This window comes from Humulus lupulus, chromosome 3 (genome assembly GCF_963169125.1).
Source record: "Humulus lupulus chromosome 3, drHumLupu1.1, whole genome shotgun sequence".
NCBI classification, from domain to species: domain Eukaryota; kingdom Viridiplantae; phylum Streptophyta; class Magnoliopsida; order Rosales; family Cannabaceae; genus Humulus; species Humulus lupulus.
In genome coordinates this window covers 232,503,155-232,514,988 of record NC_084795.1, presented here as the reverse complement: position 1 = coordinate 232,514,988, position 11,834 = coordinate 232,503,155, and the positions used below count along the sequence as shown (strand labels likewise).

The 11,834-nt window shown below is 31.4% G+C and overlaps 1 long non-coding RNA gene and 1 pseudogene across 1 annotated transcript; both read right to left on the bottom strand.

The window, feature by feature from the left end:
- Positions 1 to 3,838: 3,838 nt before the first annotated feature.
- LOC133821561 (uncharacterized) lies at positions 3,839 to 5,435 on the bottom strand. Its single transcript, XR_009887673.1, has 2 exons — positions 5,020 to 5,435; positions 3,839 to 4,480 (listed from the first exon to the last, which is right to left on the bottom strand). It is a non-coding gene; the product is annotated as an uncharacterized LOC133821561 (long non-coding RNA).
- Positions 5,436 to 7,107: 1,672 nt separating this feature from the next.
- LOC133821560 (dirigent protein 21-like) lies at positions 7,108 to 7,768 on the bottom strand (annotated as a pseudogene).
- Positions 7,769 to 11,834: the final 4,066 nt, after the last annotated feature.

Here is an 11,834-nt window from a genome sequence, read left to right as displayed (position 1 = left end):
ATCATATTAGAAAAGGAGATCTAAATCTTTTGTGACTTTAGGGTAGTTATCAAATAAAAAAGAGTGGTTTATGTTTTGGAAGTACCCTCGCTGACTTTCATGGTGGATGGTCAGTGATGGGGGCTGTGTAGTGCATGGATGCGAGTGCCAGCACCCCAACTATGGTGTCGTGTGTGCTTGTGGTCGAGCAATAGGAGTGAAGTATCAGTTTGGGCCGTGGTGCATGGATGAGCAGTTAAAGAAACCACTTCATGATGGTTATGGAGGTGTGCCGAAGACCACAACCATGAAGATGATGGTGACTGTGGGTGGTTATGACGATGATGATGATGATTACCTTTATGAGGATGATGATGGTTTATATGGCAAAGAGTGAGGGATAGACTCGGGTGAGCCATGACCCATTTGGCTTGAGGTCGTGAGCCATGCATGCGACTAATGTTAGTTACAAGGCTCGCGATATTAATTTTTGCTCGGTGATTTAAGTTTAGGCTCGGGTGTTAGAAATTAAGAATTTGAATAATATTTTCGAACGATGGAAAATATTTTATAATAAATATGATACCCAAGACGAGACGACGCTTGGGAATTAGGCACGGGGCTTGGGAAACGATAATTAAGGTTTTGATTGTGATGTTTTAAGGGTTGAGAAGTATTTTCAAGGACTACAAAATACTTTAATAACTAAGTTATGATATGATTTATAAAGTGAAGCTCAAATTTACTTAAGTGCTCGGGATTTAGGCTCGGGGCTCGGGAATTCGTAACATGAGAAATACTTAGAGTTTGGACATGAAATTTCTGACATAGATTGAGAATAAATTATTATTGAGGATAATAATTTTCGTTTGTTTTGAGTTTCTTAGAAAGTCATTTTCTCATGAGTCATAATATGATTATAAGCTATGTTTTGTGTCCTGTTGGATTTATGCGACGTAGGAGCTATCCCACTCATAAACGAAAAACCAAGCTAAGGACTTGAGGTAAGGAAGTTCAATACCAAGAGTAACTTAGGATATGTGGAATTTTCTCATGCTTTGTATGATATGAATGTATGATTTATAGGTCCTTGCTATGGTTATATGAAATGCTCTCAATGCATGATATGTTATGAATGCAAATGCTATGTTATGTATGTGTTTTGGCCCAATAATGATTAGTGGCCATGTAACAATATTGTGGTACACTCACTGTATAAGACAGTCATAGAGGAATATGCGAAGTTTTTCATTTAGTAAGGATAATAGTTATTATCCTGATTGTGGTGGTCTAAAGATGAAGACCTTTTATGTTATGATATGATATAATTCGATGGCTTTATGTTATGATACTATATGTTTACTATGGTATGTTATACTTGTTGGATTAGCTTATACAGGATCTTTATTTATTTTCATGTATATCTAATATTAAACAAATTAATACGAGATAGCCTAAAACATGTTTCTAAAATTGAATTCAAAGAGAAACAAATAATATAATGCTTACAGTATACGCATCGGAATTAAGAGTCCTTCCTTCAGTTTCTCTAACTCTTGCATCCTCTCTGTCGCAGAGTATTATCAAGAAACTGAACCGATCTTCTATTTTCTTCACGATCTTCCAATGTATCCTTAGAACCACCTAGACTAGTGTGGGCAATTCTCAACACATGAGATAGGTATAGAGAGAAGAAGAGAAAATAACAAAGAGGTTTAGAAAAGGACTTGTGTTTAGAGAGAATCTAAAACTATCAGAAAATTTGACTTGTGTTTTATCAAACTTCTTTTTTTGACTTCTCTCTAAGCACTCCTTTTATAGACTCAATTAGGCCATTTAATTTAATTAAAAAAATCAATAAAATAATAGCCATTTTGAAGCCCTAGGTCAAAATTATCATGGGCTATAGGCCCGTGAAATTTCTCATTTGATTATAAGCCCATTGGACTTAAAATCAAGGCCTCTATTATTTTCTATTGATTTAATTAATTAAATAATTATTTAAATCCTTTATCAAATTAATTATTTATAATTTGAACCTTGATTTAAATTTATTTATTAATTTAGATACCAATTTATCTTAATTAATAAATCTGCCATAATTTCTCTTTTCTTCTCAAAATTACACAACTCTGTGAAACTATCCAAAATTGACCTGGTCAACTTTGATAATTCTAATTGATGATTAAATCAATTAATTGAGACTATCTAGATGATTTTATCCAAGGTACAATGGGAACCATGGGCCTATGAAATCAAGCTCCAATAAGTTATCATAAATCTAGCAAATAAATTTACTAACTTATTAATTCCTCGTGACTCCACTATAGACTCGGAATTGCACTCTTGAATTCATAGAACGCTCTATAACAAATATAGATACGCTATCAATTATCCATTGTTACAACCATAATTGTCACTCAATCCTCTATAGACGGTCTACAATGAGATGGGACTAAAATACCGTTTTACCCCTCATTGTATTTTATCCTTAAAACACTTAGTTCCTTGTAAATGATATTTCAGTAAACTAATTTAATTATTTAAATGAGATCTCTATCATTTAACACCTTGAACCAAACTAAAAGGAAACCATCGTTTCACTTCTTCATCAGAAGCTATAGATGTTCATATCTATGATTAACACTCCCACTCAATTATACTACTGAGTTCCCAAGATGTAAGTATGGGCTAGTCCGTAGGGTAAGCTGGTAACGAACAAGTCAAAGAACTCAAATAATACAATCAGTTAGAATACTAACCACTCAGAATTGAGAATGAATTGACCTATGGTCAACTATATGATATGACTAGAATAGATAATAACGGTATGTTTACTTATCTTATCAACTGTCAATATCGGTCCTGTCCGATGTAACAAATACATCCGATCTTATCTACTTTGCTAATGTTTTGGAAAGAACATTACACTGTAATGTGTAAGTAGATCATATCGTAGATTGGCAAGTTAGTGTAAATCCGGTGCACTGACTAATCTCAGGACTAACTTATTTTGAACATATAATCATATTTATATTCCACTGTGATTACGTCACTATAAATAAGATTAGCTATATGCTCGGGATTTAATAGAAGTTTATATTAAACAAATAATCATGAAAATAAAACATGTGAGCAAAGTGATTGACCAAGTCAAAAAATGATTTCTATTCTTTTATTGATAATAAAATGAGATTACAAAGAATTTGGGTTTTAATTAGGGCATAAAACCCCAACAATACTATGTTATGTTATGATATGTTATGTTATATTAGGTTATGATATGTTCCCTATGATATTTTCATGGTGACTTTAGTATGCTATACGTTGCAATAACTAATGGAGAAATTAATTACGATTATCAAATCTCTCAACTATAAGGTTAAGCTATGATTAGAGTACCTGTAAGTATGAGGTTAATATTACTAGGTTACTTATAATTAAATAGCTATCTAAGGAGATAGGTTAGTTTATATAAGTAAATATGTTACGCTAGGGTTTTATTTACAAGTATGTTTTGCTTCCTTACTTTGCGTTATAGCTCATCAGTTACTCTGTGTGCAAGTAAGAATAAGGAATAGGCACTTAGTCTTGGTGGGCTAGAGGGGACCTCGTCAGAATCATATTATGACCAACTTAGAATTTTTTTTTTACCAGCAATAATTTTTAGCTTGATACACTTATAAATTTTCCAAAAGATACTCCTTCAATTTCTACACAAACATAATATACTAATATACCTATGTTGACGCGATTCTTCGCCAATAGGTAATTAAGAAAAGAAGAGAAAGGGATTAGCGCTAATGTTGAACCGAAACAAATATATGATCTTAGAAATGAAAAGGTGACTAAAGATACGGTTTTTAAGTGGTTCAAAGGTTAAAATCCTTCTACTCCACTAGTCAGTATTATTGCTATATACTGGGTATTTGATTACAGGGTCTTTCTTACAAGAGATCATCCAACCCTTATCAACTCCCAGGGTCTCCATATTTATAGGAGAAGGCACCTGGGAGTTGGTAAGAAGGTCATCCCGTGACCTTCTTACCTATCGTATCAACTCTGTAACATTCATGATTAATTCCTAAACCTGACACATAAGTGTGGTCAAATCAATAGGTAAGGAGATAATGGGCTGCACGGCCCAACCCAGTCGTGGGTGTCTGAATACGCACGTTCCTGCTGCGTGTCCGAGAAGTCAGGGGCATATCAAACACGTGATGTCTGATATATCCACGTTTACCTTGCGTGTGTTGACTTTACAAAGGGTCATAGCCTCCAGATCCAGCTCATACCACGAGCTGGATACTTAACTCAACCTTCGGCCTTCAGAGTCCGGACTCAGTTCTTAGGCAAGCTTGGCGAACCCTTGGGTTACCTCGAGCTAAGGAGGTACGACCTTATGACGGCAGCTCCGGTTTTGGGGATGTCCACGAGATAATCATGATTAGGCCGCAGCTCAGCTCGCTAATCAACCAGTGGGAAAATCAGGGCGTACAACCTAGTTATAAAAAAATAATATAAATAAATAAAAACTAAAAGTATATATATAGACACACACGACCCACACGTTATATATATTTATAAACTATAAATATACATACACACATGGTACAGATTATACATATATATTTGTAAAAAAAAATATAAATAAATAAAACTTTAAAATATATACAAATGTTACACGACACATATCTACAATATAAATATATATTTATAAACAAAATTAAAAAATAAACATATATATTTGTAAAAAATTATTATAAATAAATAAAAATCTAATATATATATATAAATACATTTTCAAAATATATATATACATATACGGCTAACACATTATATATTTATAAATTAAATAAATAAATAAACTTAATATATAAATAAATATACATACACACGACACACACTAATACTTTGTATATATATTTATAAAAAATATATAAATAAATAAATAAACTAAAATATATAAATATATATATACAGAGCTCACACTATATATATACATATATTTATATATATATAAAATATGTATATATATACCTCTTCGATCTAATGCTTGGGTCACTTTCGAACTGGCGGCGGTGGTAGGTGGGGCAGATCCAAGCTAGCAGCAGCAGCGGGTGGAAGATCTTAGGTGGCGGCAGCAGCAGGTGGGGTGCTCCACATGGTGGTCGGCGGTAATGGGTGTGTGTGTGAGAGAGAGTGAGAGAGAGGGAAAATGGTTTATGATTGGTTTTGATTTTAGGAAAAAAAATGAAAGATTTGGGAAAAATGGGTTTAAGGTACTCGGTTTACAAAAGGGGAAATGAGTTTTTCATTTTTCATTTTTTGGTTGCAGGAAACAATGGCAGAATGGTAGAGAAGCAAAGAGTATTATAACATTACTAGAAGCGACAAGGCAGAGCATTAGGGGCGATGTCACCCCTCATAAATTTCACAAAACATGATGTGCCGCTCAAATTTCTCTCTACTTTATGGGCAAAGTTTTAGAATATTAGGTTGTCTTGTGAAATATCAAAGGCAACATGTTGCCCATAATATTATTTGACAATATCAAAAGCAATTATCCACCAGTCACCTCTAATAACTTGTATATTAAGGACACCTAAATATGTGGCTACTAAAACTAATTTTTGTTGTAGTGACTCAATTGCTTACGTTCATGACAATGAAAGGCTACATAATATAATAATTAATCAACTCAAATATTTAGCAAAATATATTACAAGTTATCGATGTCAGACATTGATTACAGGGACAACAAAAAGTCAATACATTTATAGTGGATATATGCATATATATCAACGATGAATGTCAAATTGGACAGCCTTTAATTATTGGCTAATTAAAAAATTATCTACGCAACTCCTCCAATAAGGGTTCAATTATTATCACATATAAATATACAAAGTCAATCAAATCCAAACACACATTATTTTTAGGAATATACTCATTTGGTATTTTATGTTTTTACAAAATATCATTTTGGTACCTCTGTTTTCAATAATGCTCATATGGTACTCTGTATTTTAAAATCATACATATTTGGTACCCTAAACTCAGATTTGATAGATAAAATTTTATCAATATGATCAAACTGTCATCAGTTATATGTAATTATGTAATTAAATTTAAATTTGTAACTTACATAATTGACAGCACTTTGATTAAATTGACAAAATTTTATCTATCAAATCTGAGTTTAGGATACCAAATATGTACGATTTTAAAATACAGGGTACCATATGAGCATTATTGAAAACAGAGAGTACCAAAATGATACTTTGCAAAAACATAGGGTGCCAAATGAGTATATTCCCTTATTTTTATTGATCACGATTCATCTAATTATATTATGGGAATTCTCTTACAGGAGCTTTACTTTAAGCTTTATCGGTAGAGCTCTCAATATTCTCAATCCATGAATAGTTTTCAGCGTAATTTTTTTTATGATTGTATATATTGTAGATATTTAGAGCATCCTGCAAATTTTTCAGAAAATTATGAATAGTTTACAGTACCGAAAACTAAATTCAAACATGTTATTGCAATCGTGACTAAATTTTTTTATGCGCGTGGAAAGCAACATGTTTGAACCTAGTTTTCGGTATTGTAAACTATTCGGAATTTTCTAAAAATTTGCAGGATACTTTAAATAGTTACAATATACACAGTCATAAAAAAATCACGCCGAAAATTGTTCACGAGTCGAAAAACATTAAGAGCCCCGTCAATAGAGCTTAAAGCGAAGACACATTCAAAAAAAATTGTACATTATATATATACTCCTCTCGTTGTCTTAGGCACTGATCCCCGTACATTAGACGCAAAGATATACATAAATAATAAAGTGCATTGAAAACAACAAAATTAATAATATACATACAACATAAATGTATGTATATATATTGCACATCTCTGATCTCATAATGATAATCAATAATTCAATTGCAAGACATAAACAAACATCTAAATATGGATTTACATTTATATTCGTATAAATATAAATGTATATAGATCAATAATGCAACACACATAGACAACAAAGCCCCTATACTAACAATATGTATGTATAGATCGATCTTTTATCATCATAATGATTAATAGTGCAAGACATAAACGATCTTTTATCATCATAATGATTAATAGTGCAAGACATAAACATTGTACTCCACAATAGCATCGAGACTAGTTTTGTTAAACATATAAGTCTTGGCTAGGGCATAGCCTCTTGCAAACCTAAAAACTCCACTTCCGCCAACTATAGGCATCTCTCTCACGGCGGAAAGGATGGCGTTGCGTCCCAAAATACTAATAGTGCTGCCGTTATACTTTCCTTCCGTAAAAACATAGTTTAGAGTCATTAAAAGACCTATCTCTTTCTAGGACGCCGAGACATATATTCCTTGGGCACTCCCAATCCTCTTTGAGATTGGCTCAGGTCCCACAATCAGTGGATCGTCCATTACCGCCACGTACCCAAAACTCACCGCCGATGTGTTCGTCGTTGCTGCTTAGGCTACTTTGATAGCCGTAGGGTTTGGGCCGCTGACCACATCGTGAAAGTAGAAATGAAGATGAGTTAGTTTTTGTCGCTTTTTAACACCTAGAGATTTTTTGGGGTTTAAGTTTCTCGAGAAAGTGTAGTCATCATGTGCCGTGGTGAGGCTCAAGATTGATGAGAAAATAGTAAGTAACACAAAAAGTAAAGTTAGGGTGGTGTTGTGATGACTTTTGGCCATGGTTGAGATGAGATGTGGGTAGCAATAGTGCGAGAGAAAATACTAAATTATTGATCACTAATGCTTACGAATTGAGTTTGAGCAATTTGTTTATGGTTTATAACTTGTGTTTATATAGCAAATTGTTATTATTATTTTTAGTAGTAGTAGTATTTGCGTAAGAAGCGGTATATATGAATTATGAAAGTCGTTCATATAGTATGGTATATGTTAGTTATTAATTATCTCGGCGTGGTAGGTCCATTACTCGCGGGCACAGCTTAGGGATCATGATTGATGCAACTATATTGCAACTTGTAGGTTTTAAAATATCATGAATAAAATAAACATAATTCATTCATATGCAAATTCGTGGAAGTTTGAGAATTATTATATTGTCTTTGAAAAGGTAACACCTGTACGGGTGAAATATATTTACAAAATGAATTTTACAGTGAATTTATTTCTCTCCAATTTCATAACATAAGTTTCAAAAAATCATATTATAAGGAATATACACATTTGATATCCTATGTTATGATGGAGTAAAGTTTTGGTACATTTTATTACGAATAATTATTATTCGGTACCCTATAATTTTAAAATCAATAAAAAATGATACCCTATACACAAATTAGGTCAACAATTTTTTATAATACCCAAATTATCCTCAATTATAAATAATTAATTTATTAAAATATTTTCAAAATTACTACAACATGTGTGAGTATATAATTAGACAAGGCTATATTTTAAAAATATATATAATTTTAAATTTTAAAATACATTTTAATAAGAAATATTTGTTTGTCTTTTGTCTCTTCTTCCTTCCCTTGTCTTCGGCTTCTTTCATTCTCTCTCAATCCATTGTTATTTAAAGCCTCATACCTAGAAAAATAAAACAATATTTTCTATAAAATCTTACCCAAAATCTGAATTTGTTATTTTTCATCCCAGTTTCATATCAGAATTTAATATCATACTTAAAAAAAATATTACACACACAAATTCAACAATTAGAAAAAAACCAAGCTTGATCTTCCTAAAGAACTTAGATCCCAAGTTGGAGAACCCATTGACCATCCTATCAATGAACATCTGCGAACCCACTAACTTCTTGATCATCCCATCGCCGAAGCTACGAACCCATCCTATTGCCAAGCTTCTCGTGAACCTACCTCTAGAATCCATCTCGCAAGCCCATCAACACTGAAGCCATAAATTCAAGTCAGGGACCCAACCCTGGCCAACCTCCGTTCCTGCTATGTTAGTGTCGATCTGGTCAAACCAGATTTGTAGTAAGAAGAATAGTGATCACTACTACAAGTATAAGCTTTCTCTGCATTTTTTTTTCAACCTTAAATAAAAAGCACAGAGAAAATATTTGAATGACTCTCAAATATCACATTTAATATCCGCCTAAAAAAATACTATATTATTGTGGTTTTAAAAAAATGCAGTGGAATGTTGTTACCGTGGGGAAGTGGAGCATTTTCACAACAGTTTTTCCATAAAATTTCTTTGCGGCTTTTATGAAGAAATCGTTGAGAAAAGTCTTCTATACCTACCCGTTCATCCCCGACCCTTCACAGACCCTCATTTCTCACATTTTCATAGTCCCACAAGAACATAAACACCCTTCTTCCCCAGCCACGATAATCTCCATTTTCACCATTTCTGTGTGTGTGTGTTTTTTTTTATTATTTTCTTCCACTATTAATGCTTTAAATCATGTATATATTCATAAAATTGATTTATTTTGAAATTTTAGTACAAAAATGAAGAGATTATTAATGGGTTTAATAGGCTTTTAATGTATGCTTTATAGATTTTTTTTAACATTTGTAGAGGATTTGAAGACATTTTTAAGCTTCAAAACAGGTATAGATCACTTAAACTTGATTTTTTTTTAATATTTCAGATTTTTAGAAGATTTTATATTATTTATGCAATGTATACATTTTTTAATATTGTTAATATTAATTATGAGTGTGCTAAACATATATTAATTTTTTTTTTAATTAAGTTAATTTTGTTAATTATTTTAGAAATCTGAATTTATTATTAATTTGTCACAATTTTTTTAATTATGGTTTAATAAATTCAATTTTAGTAGTTTAACTAATTTATTAGAAAATTACTAGTTAAAATTTGAGTTTACTTGTTTTAATTTAATAATTAATTTTGAATACTCGAAATCATATCAATTACCATATTGCGAAATCATATATATGATTTACCATATTTACTCATTATTATTTAAACTTTTATTGCGGGAAATATATTTACTTGTTTGAATTTTAAGTATTTTGAAATTGTTGAAGATTAATTTTGAAGGTGAGTAATAATTACTACTTAATTTTTTATTTTTCATTTTGATACTATACAAACTATTGTTAGAGGAGTTTGAATATATTAGATATTCATCCGTAGTGAAGTAGGTTCTGAGATAAAATTGTGTGTTGCAGAGAAAACAGAAGGTTGAGAACATGTGCATCTTAGTGAAGTAGGTTTTTCGAATTTTGTGTGTTGCGGTGGTTTATGGACGAAATTATGCATGTTGATTGTTGTGTTTTATTTGAATCAAATTGTTAAGTAGTAATAATTTGGGATATGTTATAGAAACAGAGGAAACCCCGTTCAATTTTTTTTAAGAATAATATATTGATTGAACATATTTTATAGGTTAATATATGTAATAGTTATGTTTGTTTATGTTGAAACTGTAAATACATATGAATTTGGGATATGTTATACCAACAGAGGAAACTTTGCTCATTTTTTTTTAATTTATTAATTGAACATATTTTTGTTCAATTACAATATTATTTTTCTTTTCAATATTGACTTAGGAATTAGAAAGATATTATCATTATGGATAAATCATGGATGCTTGAGATTAGAGAAACACAACAATTTCAAGACGAATTCCACCAATTTTTAGAAATTTGCCAAACAAATTATAGTGATCTGAGGCAAACTTCCTCACATCGGAAGACGTTTATCTAGTAGCCTCCAGGGATAATATTGGATCCATAGCTATGTTGTTTGGTTTCAGGTATGTATCAATTAAACTTGAACTTAATCTAACTGTGATAACAAATTGTTAGAGGAGATTGAATATATTAGATATTCATCCATAGTGAAGTAGGTTCTGAGATGAAATTGTGTGTTGCGGATATAACAGAAGGTTGAGAACATGTGTGTCTTAGTAAAGTAGGTTTTGCAAATTATGTGTGTTGCGGTGGTTTATAGACCAAATCATGCACGTTGATTGTTGTGTTTTGTTCGAATTGAATTTATAGGTACTAATAATTTGAGATATGTTATAGAAACGGAGGAAACTCTACCCAAGTTTTTTATGATATGTTATATTATTAATTGAGAATGTTTGTTAATATGTAATATGCGTGATTGATTCTACAAATGCCTTTGGGAAAGCATGCACCCAAATTCACGACAGCTATACAATTTTTTTACACCAAAAACTTTTTATTGGTTGTGATGATAGTAAAAATAGTACGGTAGATCTTATAGCAAAATGGATGATGACTATGGATAAACGATGACAAATATATATTTCATTCCTAGGATTGTTGAGTAAGAATGAACTACCTAAAACATTATCACTGCTATCTTTGGGTTTTAATCATATAATAATTATCATTTATTATTTTTTTAGCCGACATTGGATGTTAGTGCTCGTGATGATGAGGGGGACGACCATAATTCTGGACCCATTGCGTAATCACAAATCTCCACCAATAATAAAGGAGGTTATTGAAAAATAAGTTTTTTAGTTTTAATGTATTCAATGTTAATTTTTTAGAGTTTAGATTATAATATATAGATAACTACTTTTAAGTTTTGTAGAACATACACACAATATTTGGGGAATGAATACATTGGACAATTTACAAATCTGACTTCTTGTCCAAGACAGCCTGAAAGTCATGAATGTGGTTTTTATGTATTAAGATACATTTGTGGTCTTGAAATGCATCAAATCTGGCAAAAGTTATCAAGAAAAAAATATGTTATTTTTTATACACGTTTTTTAAGAAAAACTATATGTAGTACTTAATCATCTAACCTATATTTACTTGTTAATTTTGTAGTGGTTTGACAAAAAGA